Source organism: Microtus pennsylvanicus, chromosome 11 (assembly GCF_037038515.1).
Source record: "Microtus pennsylvanicus isolate mMicPen1 chromosome 11, mMicPen1.hap1, whole genome shotgun sequence".
Classification (NCBI taxonomy): Eukaryota; Metazoa; Chordata; class Mammalia; order Rodentia; family Cricetidae; genus Microtus; species Microtus pennsylvanicus.
This window is the reverse complement of record NC_134589.1, coordinates 37,098,505-37,112,026: the sequence shown is the minus strand read 5'-3', so window position 1 is coordinate 37,112,026 and position 13,522 is coordinate 37,098,505. Positions and strand designations below refer to the sequence as shown.

Below are 13,522 nucleotides of genomic sequence, written 5' to 3'. Positions count from 1 at the left end.
AGATTTGGGTACCCTCCCTTACAGCAAATTCAAGGCAACGCTGAGCTGCACAGACTCTGCCTCAAAATAAATAAATAAATAAATAAATAAATAAATAAATAAATAAATAAATAACCCACACACAAAAAAAGAAAAACAACAACAACAACAAAAAAAAAACCATTTACTCTTTCTTCTGTTCACTTTCCCAAAAGAATTTTTCCTTGATCTGGCTCCTACTTTACTACCTCATTTTTACTTTGAGCTCCCTAGTCTTTCAAATTAACCCTAAATTCAGGTGTGATAATAGTGTATGCCTTTAATTCCGGCATTTGGAATTATTTGGAAGATAAAAGAAGGTGGATCTCTCTTGAGTTCAGGTTTACAAAGGGAGTTACAGGACAGCTAAGGCTACAAAGTGAGGCCCTGTTTCAAAAAACATACATACATACATCTAATTAACTGTAAAAGAAGTCACTTGTGATAATTTTTTAACAATATTTCTATTGCTTATTTTGGAATTTCACAAAATGCACCTCAATTGCACTCGCTTTTCATTCCTGCCAGGTCCACATCTTGAGGCTCATAAAAAATACATTTGCATATACTATAATTTTAAATATTTGGGAAGGAATTTCTGTGTGCACCTATAGTGTAAGTTCAACATAAAATGATTCATTCCCCACAGGGTTTATGTTTCTCTAACTTCTTTCCACAGGATTCACTTACTTCTCAACTCTACCGCCTAAAATTTCTTCTTCCACTAACCCGATCAAAAGAAAATTAGCTCCTTCCTAGGGACTTTAGAACCATTAGTGATCTCTCCTTCTTCTGTATTCTTTAATAGGCCCTCACAGTAAGTGTTTCTGTTGTTTACAACATCTGCTATACTTAGCTACCGGCTTCTTGAGGGCAGGGAACATAGTATTTTTACATATATCCCTGCAAGAATGCCACTCATACATTATCATTCAATGCATTTTCCTGAGTCAAGTAGTAAGAAGTCACCTTAGAAACAGTACAAAAACTATTCAGCTTTTATAGAACTACATTAGGAGAAAATAAAGACTAGAACAGAAGGAAATCAGAATGAGTGGATAAATTCCAAGAAACATCTTAATTCTGAAGTTAAGAATGATTTACCTTTGGTTACTAGGGCAGAGAATATACAGTCGAAAGCAGGGGTAAGTCTGTCTAAGTCTCTCCCTGCCTAGGTCTTTAAGGACTCAGTTATCTTTTTTACTTTGACTCAGTTGTGCTGTACCTGGACTAAAATTTGGAAGGATGACAAGTTTAGAAGCCAAATGAAGTGGTACTGTTTTCAAAGGCCATAATATTTCACCATGCTTGGCCACTTGGCTTAAAATTTATTAGAACAGAAAATCTTCCTATCAGAACCTATAAATTTATTTAGACATAATATAGAGAGTTTTAATGTCTAATAATTTACCAGAAGTGTAAGAAAATCACAACCAGCATCAGACTCTGATGTATGAACATTGCAATTTGAATGCTAGGGAACTTCTTGGCAATTTGCTTTTTATTCCTTCTTACTACATTAAAAACAATTTAATAGCATCAATCTATTCTTTCAAATCTTTGCTAAAAGTAACAAAGAGTGAAGGTGCTGTTGGTTAAGTTTTACAACAGTCCCCATTGCAAACATTCTGGCCTCTTGGTCCCCAGATATATATTTTGTTAAGTATTTTTTAATCTGTTATAAAGGTGAGGGGTGTCCTTTGGGCTATAACTCAATTTCTGGACACTTTAGAAATATTTCTTTTAATAGTATCATATAATCTATCATTTGTGTTGAAAGAATTGAGCAGTCTCACCAAGCTGGAGGATTCACAGATAAGAAACTAGATGGAGAACTAATTTGTGTTCTGTAATTACGTTTCGTTAAGGACTAAAAGCCTAGCAGAAACAAACTCTTTTCACAGCCTAGCTTTCAGATGCCAATAATTCTTCAGCTCCACTAGAATCAATACTCTATTGACTCTGCCATCTTTTCAGTATCCCTCATCCTCTTCTCCAGTGCTCAACCTTCCTTATCAGGTAAATAATGATCCCATGGTTCCTCAGGACAACTTCTCCTGGTATACACATATCCTCTACTCTCCTATACGCTGTCCCTTTGTTATACAGATCCACAACCCCTTACTAGGGATAGAATCTTAAAGTTCAAAAGTCTTAGAATTTTAGGAAGGAAACAAAACAAAGTGCATATAGCATAAATGCCTCAGCAAGCTGGGCAGCACCCCAAAGTCAAACACACATGTGTTCCTGGGTCTGAGTTACCTTACTCAATCTAATTCCTAATTCCACTTACTTGAAATTTTCATGATTTAATTTTTCTTTAGAGCCGAATAGTATTCCATAGTGTACATGTACCACATTTTCATTATCCATTCATCAGTTGAAGGGCATTTATGTTGTTTCTGTTCCCTAGGCTATTGTGAAGAGAGCAGCAGCAATGAACATGGATAGGATGCCACAGAGTGTGGTATAGCTGGGTCATATGATAGATTCCCACTCCCAGCTTCCCCACACACACACCACAGTCATAATAGGGTTCCTCTGTGTAACACTCCTGGCTATCCTGGAATTCATTTTGTAGATCAGGCTGGTCTCAAACTCACAGAGATCTGCCTGCTTCTGCCTCCTGAGTGCACCACTGTTGCGGGAGCTCCTTCCTCTCCTTCAGCCAATAGCAGTTGGGTGTGGTCTCTCTCCCTTTAAAAAAAAGTGGTCACTTCCCTCTCCTCTCTCTCTGGCTTCTGGCTCCGCTTCTGGCGACTAGGCTCCTTTCCTGATTGTGCAGAGGCTGTTGTCTGGGTCGGTGATCTGTAAGTTTTCCCCTTTAAATAAATAACCATTCTATTAATCATAATTCCAAACTGGTGTGGGATTGTGATTTACGCCTTCACACCACCACCACCACCCAATAATGTACATTTACTTTTAATTTTTTGAAGGTTATCCACACTGATTTCGAGGGTGACTGTACCAATTTGCAATCACCAACAGTAATGAAAGAGTGGGATAAGTAAGATTATGGATTCAGAACCATTTCGACAAGGTGCTGCACCATAGCAAGCTTGCCACATAAACACAGTTACCATTGGGAACTTTTTCATCCCAGAATTTCAGAAGGGATCCTGTGTCTGTATTTCCTTGGCAAAACATCAACTACATTAAATCCCAGTGTCTGAACTCAACCAGTGCCACATGGCTACTGGAGAAACAGGCCTTTGTGCCTGTGCTCATTTACTAACTCGCTGACTCCTAACTCTAGGATCTTTTGAGACTGTTTTCCTAGTACCTCCCAACCTTGTAGATAAGACAGAACACTCAGATGAGAACTTAAATGTATGCTGATTGTTTTCTCATGAAAAGATGTTAAATACTATTTATGCAGCTATCAAAATAATTGTTTTGTTAACTTATGTTATTGACAGAATGTATTATATTACTTTGTTTAATATTTTGTATTAAATTGGCCTTGGATAAATATCACTTGGTCATTGTATATAATCTTTCTAATATACTGATGGATTGAATTTTTGGACTTTTGGTTTTACAGAACAAAGGATCAATTCCATGGTCTTGCACACGGTAGGCAAGCTCTATCACTGAACCACACACTCATCCCTAAACTTGCTGACTTTTATATCAATATGCGTAAGAAATACTGGTCTGTTTTCTTTCTTTGTAATGTTCTACTTGCTAATGGTATTAAAATGACATTGGACTTCTAATGACTCTTTAATGTCACTTGCATCAATGCTGGCTATTTTAATTTATCTACTATGTGTAGGTATGCACATATATGTGGGGTGTGGGGGGGAAGATAACATGAATGCCACAATACACTTGTGCAGGACAGAGGAAAACATGCAGGAACTGGTTCTCTTCTTCTGCCATGTGGGTGCCAGGTTTTAAGACTTGGCAACAAGCACCTTTACCTGTGGAGACATCTTACTGGCTCTAAATTTGTGCACATGTGCACTCATACACACATACCATAACACACGTTAGGTCAGAGGGCAATGTGAAGTCAGTTCTCTCCTTCCACCTTTATATGGTATTCTCACATTTGTTCTGCTGCTGTGATTAACACTGATCAAAATCAAGTGTTAGCCTCAAACTCACAATCTTCCCACTGTACGCTTTAGAGTGCTGAAATTACAAGCACATGCCACTATTCACAACACATAGGGTTTTCTCCTTTTTTTTAATTACAGAAAACTCCAAACAGCCAAAAGGTAGACAACACCAGCATCAATCTGAAGATTCCTCTTAAAATCTGGTTTCCAACAATGACTGTATTCTTGAAAATAAAGAATTAATTAATTATTAATTAAATACAGAGTCTTGCTATTTAGCCCTGACTAGCTTGAAAGTTTGCTATGTAGACCAGACTGGTCTTAAGCCCATAAATCTGCCTGACTCTACCTCCTGAGTAGTGAGAATAAAGGCATACCTGGTATTTAGGTCAAAAAAAATTTTTTTTTGAGACACTTCGTGCGTTCCCTAGACTGCCCTTCAACTATTAGAGATTCACCTGCTTCTAATATCATGTATTAAATTATGGATTAAATGTATGCACCAACTCACCTAGCTCAAGTCATATTTTGAAAGAGGAGTTATGCAACTACACAAAATTAGAGAGAACCTCCCTCTTGTTAGGAAATCCTTGGGGGGGGGATTTCAGCAGATTAGCCTCTATAAATCCATCATCTGGCACAATAAATGTTAATAGAATGGCCAAAGCTGCATTAAAATGATACATGTGAACCATCCAGTGTTCTCAAGTAGATTTTCAAATTTGTCCAATCAAAAGGTGGCATAATGTACTACAAAGAAAACCAAGCCGGGCCGGGTGGTGGTGCTGCACGCCTTTAATCCCAGCACTCAGGAGGCAGAGGCAGGTGGATCTCTGTGAATTTGAGGCCAGCCTGGTCTACAGAGTGAGTTCCAGGTCAGGCTCTAAAGCAACAGAGAAACCCTGTCTTGAAAAATCAAGCTGGAATTAAGATCACTTGCATTTTAATGTTCTGATTCTATGTGAGGACTGATCGCCCCAGTCACTCCTTGGGGCTAATTATGTTCAAATTTAAATCTACAATGCACACACATTTTGGAAGATATTATTAACTTACCCTCTTCTTTGTTAGAGCATTCTCCCTTTGAGTTACTTTGAAAGAAAAATACATTAAACAGAACTTAGTACCAAGTCAATATGCCTATCTAAGTGAGGAGGTAATTTCTTATTTCTTGAGAAGTACTAAATTCTTCACCTGCACCTACAAAAATACTGCTATGATCCTATATTTAATTTATATGCAGCCAGTATATATTGGCCTTATAACTACAAGTGGCAGTTCTGACCACACATTTGCCTAATAAACTTCCATGGTACCATTTATATTTAAGAAAGTTTCTCCCACAGAGAGAGAGACCCACATTGGAGCACTGGACAGAAATCTCAAGGTCCAAATCAGGAGCAGAAGGAGAGGGAGCAAGAGCAAGGAACTCAGGACCACGAGGGGTACACCCACACACTGAGACAATGGGGATGTTTTATCAGGAACTCACCAAGGCCAGCTGGACTGGGTCTGAAAAAGCATGGGATAAAACAGGACTAGCTGAACATAGTAGACAATGAGGACTACTGAGAACTCAGTGGGTTTTTGATCCTACTGCACGTACTGGCTTTGTGGGAGCCTAGGCAGTTTGGATGCTCACCTTACTAGACCTGGATGGAGGTGGGCAGTCCTTGGGCTTCCCACAGGTCAGGAACCCTGATTGCTCTTCGAGCTGATGAGGGAGGGGAACTTGATTGGGAGAGGGGGAGGAATGGGAGGCGGTGGTGGGGAGGAGGCAGAAATCCTTAATAAATAAATAAATTTTTTTAAAAAAAGAGGAACATCAAACATCAAAAAAATAAAAAAAAAGTTTCTCCCAACAGTTCGAAGCTAATCCTCCTTCTTTCCTGCCTAGTCTAATAAATTTTATTGCTTAAATTTTGTTCTATAGTTTTGCCATTAATGAAAGAAGCAGTGGTATGTAAGTCATACATCTAATACTTTTTAAAACAAAGAACCGAAAGAAGTAAAGGTGCTAGGTATGGTGATGTACTCCTTTAATCCCAGCACTTGGGAGGCTGAGGTAGAAGGATCTCTGTGAACTCAGGCCAGCTTGGTCTCCATAAAGAATTTCAGGCATTCCAAGGCGAAGTAGTGAAGCCCTGATCCAGTCATATACTTTCCCTTCATGCTGCAGTTTGGTGAAACTTCTGGACCTGGCATTTAATATTTGGCTTCGCTGAGTGTGGTGCCACAGGCCTGTAGTCAGTGTACTTGGAAGGTAAAGGCAGTAGGACTGAGTGTTCAAAGCCAGCCTGGGCTACGCGAGACTCCGAATCAAGAAAACAAAATTAAGTCAGTAAAAAGTACCCTTTGTCCTTCTGTTCTATAGCAGCCTCCATGATAATGCAAGCTAGTGACCAAAGGCTGGTGCTGATGCCATACTTGGCTCTCAATAATGACAATAATAATGACAGCATTATTAATGCTAAGTGTCTAAAGAGACAGTATACAACCTATCATGTATTGCAAATAAAATTCTTACACACAGGACATAAAATAACCTTGTGATCGTTAGAATTTAATTAGACATTGCTAATTAGTGTTTTTAAAAAACTATTACTATGTCCCCCAAAAACAAAATGGCAAGCTCTTTGTTTTACCTTCAGCCATGTCAATTTTCAGATTTATTTTCATGTTCTGTGTGCAATAAATTTCATTAGCCTTTTAAGAGACACTATCCAGATCCCAAATACAAACATTTAAAAATAAAATTAAAAACAAAAGACTGCTCTTGTAAAAGGCATCTATTCTCCACTAATGTATTGGCAAGAGTAAGAAGAGATTCATATCAGATTTCCTAACATGTTAATAACCATTAGTTGGGCCACTGGGAAGTTGCATGCCAACAGCAAGAGGACTGCACTACCATTAACTTCAACGATGGCCTGAGATGCCACTTATTTTCATTTCCATTTAAATGCATACAATTAAAGCAACCACAGCAACTGTCCATATTAATCACTCACTAAGTTAAAGAAAAACCATCTTGTCAGACAACTTATCACTTCTCTACTTCTCAACCTGATCAACTTTTAATAGTTCATCAAATCAGTAATTACTTGTTTATGGAATTATCAAATATCTTGGATAGAGAGGTCTAGCATGTAGCAAGGTCATTTTCTAGACATGTCCTAATGGTAAATAAAAGGAAAAATCCAACCCACCAAAATGATCACCAAAAAAGCAAAGCCCGTTATGCCTTTCTCTAGATATCCCTGGCAAGATTCAAATTAACAAGACAAACCAGATCAAAACTAAAAAGAGCTAGAAGCAACATACAAAATCCTAATGAACCCTTAAGAATATGGATATTGATCTGGCAACATCTAAGTTCAACTAGGGCTTTCTGAACAAAATAACTCACGAGGTGACAAGAAACTAGTCTGAGGTCTAGGATATGAAAAGTCCAGTCACTTTATATAGCTATTGTTAAGGGCAATCACATTACAGCACCAAATCTTACAAGGATCAAATAAAGATGTCTGTCAACCACACATCTACACCAGGAAGCTGAGATATAAACAGTGCTCAGAGAATACTTGTGCCCAAATCATTTAAAATTCAGGCTTACCCAGAATAGCTGGGTAGCGTTGGCACATGCCTTTAATCACAGTATTCGAGAGGCAGGGCCAGGTGGATCTCTGTGAGTTCGCAGCCAGCCTGGTCTACAAGAGCTAGTTGCAGGACAGGCTCCAAAAGCTGCAGAGAAACCCTGTCTCAAAAAAAAAAAAAAACATACAAACAAATAAAGAAACAAAAATCTCCCCCCCAAAAGAATTCGGGTTCATCAAGAAAAAACTACCCAGGATTTAAAAAAGCAAACAAAAGAAAAACTGTAAGTGGTGGTGATGTAGGTAACACATTAAAAAAAAAAGTCATAAAGTAGCAGACAGAATCATGAAAATGAAAAAAAGGTACTGAAAACATTTCTGAATGACCATCTTTCATGTTCATATGATGTTTTGTGAAGTTGTCTTTAAGGATGAGCTCTGACAAGAGACAGACCAAATGCAAACCGGTTCCATTCCAAAGGAAATATGCACTGCTTTCCTGCAGAAGGGACTCAGCTTTTCACAAAGCCTTCACGCCAACTACACCACACCTTCCACATCCAGCTTCCATACAAACCAGTATCGAAACTATAAAACTAATTTTTTCATTAGAATTATTAAGTAACAGGAGTTCAATAAATCATTCGCCTTCTAAAGAAAAAAATTACTTTCTAACAACATAATATTTCTTCCAGGTCTAAAAAAACAAAACATATTTATTTACAAACTGAAAACCGTAAAGCTGTAATTTTTTTTATGGCTCAAGAATGAAATATTTAAGAAATAAAAGTATACCTAAAGACCAAAATTTAGTCTAGGCAGCCTAGACATTGAGGCTAATATTGCCATTTGCTCTGTGTGTGTGTGTGTGTGTGTGTGTGTGTGTGTGTGTGTGTGTGTGTGTGTTTGTTTTTCGGAGGTTACTTAACTTTTAAAACTCTTCTTCTAAGTCTTTCAGCTCTAAAACTTCTAAGACGAGGAGCTGGCAAGATGGCTGAGGGCTGAAAGTGCTTGCTACCAAGTCCAACAATCTGAGCTCACACGTGCAAAGCTGTACTGCAGCTACCTATGTGTGTGCACACTTACTCACACATACAAATAGATAAATGAATTATATAATAAAAGAATCTTTCAAATGGTATGATTAGGCCAGCAAGATGGCTCAGGAAGTAAAGGTGTGTGCCATCAAGCCAAGTCTAATGATCTGAATTTGACTCCTGGGATCCATAGGGCAGGAGGAAAGATCTGACTCGGGTGAGTTGTCCTCTGGCCTCCACATATGGACCATGCATATACTTGCATAATACCCACATACAGACACAAAATAAATAAACAACTGCAATAAAATTGTAAACCACTGGTGAGGCTGAGATAGGAGGACTGAGAGTTCTAGGCCGTCCAGACACAGTGAGGCTGTCTCAAAAGTAGGAAATTCAAGTCAGTGAAATGGCTCAGTGTTAGGTAAGGACACTTGTCAAATGTGACTACCTGAGTTCTATCCCTAAGACGCAAAAGGTGGAGAGAATTGACTCCTGCAAGTTGTCCACATACGTGCTGCAGTGTACAAGCTCGCGCGCGCGCACACACACACAAATAGGCTTGGACATTTAAGCACTTGATTTGGTGAGGTTTTAGGAGGTGTCGTATTGTTAGAGGAAGTACATCACTACAGTAGGTCTTTGAAAGTATACAGCCTTGCTGTGTTTACAGTTTGCTCTACTCCATGCTTGATATTAAGGATGTGAGAGCTCTTAGCTCCATGCTCCACCTGCCTGCCTGCTGATATGCCTTCCTTAAGGAACCAGAAACCCAAATAAACACTCTCTTCCATAAGCTGCTTTCAGTCAGAGTGTTCTGTCATGACAATACAGAAAAATAATTAACACAAATATAACAATTAAAGTAACTTAAAAAAGGAAAATAAATAAAATTAAGTTGGCATGGTGACACTTGCCTTCAATCCTAAAACTCAGGAGGCCGAGGAAAAAGGATCTCTGTGAGTTTCAGACCAGCCTGGCCTACATAGTGAGCTCAAGAGACCCTGCCTCAGTCAGACAGACAGATAGAAAGAAAAAATTTATAATGCCACTTTTAGCCCCCATTTTTTGTGTATAAATATGCATGAGTGTATAAGTATGTGTGTGTGCATGTTTATACCTGTACCATTACTATTAAATAAAGTAGGCATGCTTTTAAACAAGGGCCATTAAGAAACAAAGAGTGGAAATGAAAGTGGATGTGTGAGCAGGTGGGGGGGGGGAGCTGACCCTAGACATCATTCTCAGTAGTTAGGGTATTCACACAGCCTCATAATACCTGAATTACCCAAGTAAGCCTTTAAAACCTTACAATGGAACATTAAAATTCAATGTGGCTATAATCTCTTCCTTACAAAACATGGTCCCAAAGAGTTTCGCCTCAAGTATGTTAAAAAGGGGTATGTGTGTGAGAAATGTATTATATTCACCATCTACTTCAACCACATGACCATATTTTAAAAAGACAAAAGAGAAAAAAAGAAAAGAAAGAAACTCACAAGCCTATTGTAACACATTGTACCTCTTCTGAATGTGACTCTTAGCTCAGGCTCACTACCCTGACAAATAAGGAAAGCACTTTATGAAGCCAATTTAATTGGGAGGTGACAGAAAACATACAGCCATTTTCTTTAGCCTTATCATTGAATTGGCTTCAGTTCCAATCTCTGGCAAATCCCACTCAACAGAAGAAATTAACCAGGTCAGCAGAACAGGTGCTACGCTGTGTCTGTCAAGGGCCTGGCATCACCACAATTACTTGCACACAATGAAGCAGTAATCTTTACAGATCATCTCTTCCACGCAGCATACTGGCAGGGGGGCGGGGGGGGGGGGCGGAGGGGAAGGACTGAAGGGAAGAGACTGGGGGAGTAAAGGGGCAGTGAGTAGGAGAGGAATAAGAAGAAATGAGAAAAGGCAAGAAAAGAAAATGAATGTGCAGCTGCCTTGCAGCTCAGCAGATGTCAGGATGTGATGTACGAGGCTAGGATAAGCTGTCGTAGCCTGCTGCCAAAGAGTGGTAAGTGATTAAAGCTTGCACAGTTCTAAGCAGCATATTTAGAATCTGTGGGGTTTCAAGACTTGCACCCGTGCCTCGCTGTGCCACCAGATGTTGGCAACTGGTCCAGTTCCTACCGAGTGTGCAAGGATGGCAGCAGTTGGTACAGAAGCAAAGCAATCTGGAATGCTTCCGGAGACGCTGTACATTAACAAGTGTCACCCATCATTCACCTTTACAGAAGGCTGAAACAACTCCAATTTGCTGCCACTTCCCTCTTGGGAAACAGCCAAGATAAAGTTGTGCCTGGCAGCCCCATTTGTTTCACTCAGGTGTTTCAGCTGCCTTACTGACCTCTATTAGTTTAAGTTTTAATTTAGATTAACCTCAGCACCCCAATTAACCAGAAAGGGGAAAAGCTAAGATGTGACTAGTCATAACTCTGAAATCAGAATTTATTGAAGTTAAAATTATTAATTAGGATGAAGAACCAATCAAGTAATGCTATTCCTTAAACAGATCTTCAGGATTTAAGTAAATAGATAAATAAATAAAAATAAGGGAAAACAAAGAAATAAGGGGGAAATAATCTTCAAGACCCCCCCCCCCCCCCGATCTTGCCAGTGGAACTGATTTCTTCCCAGCAATTTCAGTTTACCTTCTTTAGACTATTTAACTCACAATGCACTTTTATTCCAGCAATGTACACTTCAATTAATGAGGACTAGAACATTTTTTGATTCTTTCCCCTGATCTCACACAATTAGTTAGCATTCATATCCTATATCAAGCACATCTTTAGACTCTCCAGAATGTAACCTGTCCTTCTGACAAATGTGTTTGAGAACAGGAGAAAAGAAAAAGAATCAAGACCCCTGACTGAGGCAGTTGAGGCCAATACTCTCTCCTCAATATACTTTTCACATTCACTTATGGCAATAATTTTAATCAAATATTAAAAATGATGGGGCTGAGCTGGGTGGTGGCGGTGCATGCCTTTAATCCTAGTACTCAGAAGGTAGAGGCAGGTGGATCTTTGTGAGCTTAAGGTAAGGCTGGTCTACAGAGCAAGTTCCAGGAAAACCAAGGCTGTTACAAAGAGAAACCCTGTCTTGGGGGGAGGGAGGGTGAATGGGGCTAGAGAGAGGGCTCAGGAAGGCAAGAGTACTGGCTGCTTTTGTAGCAAACTGGGGTTTGATTCCTAACACCCACATCAGATAGTTCAAAACCACCTGTAACTCTAGCTCCATGGAATTGGGGTCCAACACCCTTTTCTGGACACAGGTACTACATGTACACTGAATGCGCACAAATATACAAATAAGATTTTAAATAAATAAGATTAAAATAAGTCTCTCTTTACATGGCAAGTGAGAGGCATTCCCAATATAGATTACCTGTTTTTGTTTTACTTATAATTTTCCTAAGAGGTTTCTTACTTCATATTCATATGCGAAGTAAATATACCAACAAATTGTTGCAAATTCTCTGGGAAAAACTAACTAAACATTTAATAGAGTAAAATCTTATCTTGATAAGCAATGGCTCAACAAAAACCAGACATCACTGGTGAGGAGTATCCTCAACTTTCCACTGGGCAAGGAAGCATATTTCATTAATAATATAGCTTATCAAGAGATTCAGGAATATAGAAAGTTACTGTAGTCCTTTAGAGTATCTCAAACATTTAGTTCATCTAAACAAGCACCAGTATTACTAAAAAAGAGTATCTGGAAAGCAAATAATTTCAGAAAAATTGGAGAAACTCTCCTGAAGAGACACGCAGTAGGTTGAGAGAATAGGTGGCATACTCTGTATCTCACTCGGCACACGGGAGGTAGAAGCAGAAAAACTGCAAGTTCAAGGCTAACACAGTGAGAAGCTGTCTCAAAAAAGCCCGAACAAATAAACAAGAAGAAAATAAAAACTTGACAACTGGACCATATGTCAATTTTTACTGATTATCTCTTTTAAAAATATTAGGTAGACAAATGGAAAAATTAACAGTAGATTACATTTTAATATTCATTAAGCTTATTTAAATATACACAAAAATTACAATAAAGGGGCTGTTTGAAGTGGCTCAATGATTAACAGTATTTACTGCTCTTGGAAAGGACCTGGGGATAAATTCCCAGCGCCCACATGGACCGTCTATGTGGGTTCCAAGTTCAGTTCCAAGAGATCTGATACTCACTCTTCTGGCCTCCTTCGGCACAAAGTACATTCATAGTAAACAGACATACAAACAAGAAAATAAAATATGTTTTTAATACAACAAAAGACTGAATTAGGTCATAGAACCAGAAATGTAACTCAAAAGCCTAGGATCCCAGTTCTTGCTAGCTAGCATGTGCAAGCCTGAGTTTGTCTAGCATGCACAAGGTTTTGGGTTTGATGGCTAGAACCTAGAGTGGGAGAAGAAAGGTTTGACTCAACAGCCAGTGTCACAGGTACACACATGTAATCCCAGCACTCAGGAGACTTAAGCAGTGCTGCCAGTTTGAGGTTGCCTTGGCCTGGTACACAGTGAGACTGTCTCAAAAACAAAAATAAACAAAAAGCACCCAGTAGAAGACAAAGAATAAATAATCGACTAAAAGAAACTTAAATTGTTTTACAGATAACTTAGACCAGAACAGTGTTCACAAAATAGCTGCAGCTATTTTCATCTCAAAAGAAAAACACAAAACCAAAGAAAACAATCCAGAATGACACCATTTAAGACAATCCCAAATATAGGAGTTCTAACTCCTTGTTTATTCAAAATAAATCACCTTTCATTCAGAGAATGCTACCAGT

General features: G+C 38.8%; 1 protein-coding gene across 1 annotated transcript in view; it reads right to left on the bottom strand.

Annotated features, from left to right (window-relative positions):
- The window catches only part of Aatf (apoptosis antagonizing transcription factor), a 111,282-nt gene that overhangs the window by 42,543 nt on the left and 55,217 nt on the right, over nucleotides 1-13,522 (bottom strand). The gene's annotated exons all lie outside the window — the stretch shown is intronic.